This window comes from Histoplasma capsulatum, genomic scaffold, assembly GCF_000149585.1.
Source record: "Histoplasma capsulatum NAm1 scaffold_4 genomic scaffold, whole genome shotgun sequence".
NCBI lineage: Eukaryota > Fungi > Ascomycota > Eurotiomycetes > Onygenales > Ajellomycetaceae > Histoplasma > Histoplasma mississippiense.
The window spans coordinates 979,493-981,550 of NW_001813979.1; positions in this window are offsets into that span (position 1 = coordinate 979,493).

Sequence of the window (2,058 nt, forward strand, 5' to 3'; positions counted from 1 at the left end):
CACGTGCTCGCAACCTAATATCTCGTAGAGAGTCGGTGAAGAAACGGTTCCATCGTGTGTGGAAAATCAACACCGCCCATACAAAATATTCGATTGACTTCGAAATCATACATCTACCCTAAATATCTGCCTGATCATCACCAAACCGATATTTTTCAAATCCTCAGCCATTCTGCTATCATCTCTGCTATTTTACAACTCACTACCCCTTCTCATCATGTCACAATCGTTGACAAAAGACAGCGTGTCTTTTGAATCTCAAGACACCCAATGTCAGACGCGCTCCAGCCAATATCCTTCATCACTCGAAGATGAATCCTCTCTACAACCACTACAGTCTCCCAACAATGTAGATGATGAATATGACACATCAGACAGTGACTTAACAGAGCTTGAATCTATTGATACTCCTTCGGAATTCGAGATCACCGATACTGATACCGATACCCCGCGAGCTTGTTCACGATCAAACCGCCGTGGCCCACAGCACCTGCCTACAATGCCTTATAACCGGCAGAAAAGACGGTCAAAATTATCTCGCGTTGTCAGAACATTACAGCGAAACAGTTGGGGAATGGAGGCCTTTATAGAGGCTTGGATTCAGAGTCCCGATATCTTGACTCATCGACGATACAGTACTCCTACGAAGCGGCGAAATGCACTATATTCAGCACTTTCCAAAGCAGGGGTATTCAATGATAATCAACGTTATACTGTCTTGCTTAAACAGGAGCTGAAATGCCTTATCAATACTCCCTTCTTTGCAAAATTCAATCACGATTCTGATCTGGATACCATTGACTTCCAGGCTGCTTTTGAGACCATCCGGACCGACGCGCCAACCTGGTTTGACCTACTTACTCCTGTTCTAAAAAATAAACGCGCCAATCGAAAGAGCTATGAATGGGGCTCAGATGAAACAACAGCTATCAAACGGTTGTTTGTTATTATGAGTATTATATGCCACTCTTATTCCTTGAAAAACTCAAACTTCTTCAGCTCTATTCTCTCTGCATATTTTCATGGCTCGGGAGTAAAACGACGAGTGATAGAAACCATTTCTGGCTTTGGACTCTGTCACAGCTATGTGATGGGGAATAGATTGATGATGGAAATTGCTAAACGAGAGAAGGTATGACTTAATATTCTTAACTTATTAATATTTCTACCTAACATCTCAAACTTCTAGTAATATCTGATAACATCTGTCATTTTCTGGCATGTTCTTTGAACTTCTATCAACTTCTGAGTCAATCACTTGACCAATAGAACGAAATCCAGCCTCTTGAAGAATGATATCTTCAGCTTTACTGCTGAGGGTTGCGGAACAGCCAAACCAGACAATATCCTCACGAAGAAGCAATCTCAGGTGCCCCAGCCTGGCAAACTGACTACGGAATTGACTCCACTGTGTGACAAGATGACACTCATCGATAGCTACAAGCCCAATCTTTTCTTGTAAAGTAGGGTCTTGAAGAACATGCTGAAATCGCTTGCAAAGAGCTTGCTCTGGACTGAGCAGTATATGTGTATACTCACCTTGTTGAATGCGTTTGAGTAAGTCTTCTTGCCCCTGGAGATTATCAGCACTGACCAGACAAGGATTGGCACCGGGAAACCGTGCTATATCTCTTGTTTGCTGATCACCAAGCTTGTTTAGAGGAACCAGTTGAATGGTTATCTTTCCTGTCAGAATTGTATAGGATTGAAGAATAAGGCTCTTTCCATAGCCAGTTCTGGCAATGAATAAAGTGTCGCTATATCCATATATCATGCGCCGAAGTATACGGACTTGTTCTATGCGTGGCTGAAGAGTACACTCAGGATCTGGACGCGGGCCTTGAAGTATTCGTTGAAGACAATACTGAATAACATCCTGTTGCTTGTCGATACTATCTGGTCCGGCATAGCTCATGACAAGTTGTGGCATATCTTCAATGTTCATTGAAAGTATTTGCTTTAATGATGGCTTTTGAAGCCGCTGTTGTAGCTGACTTGCGCCGTTTTCTTCGTTATCCGCCTTGGCCATATTTGATGCAGTTGATGGACGTTGTCCGA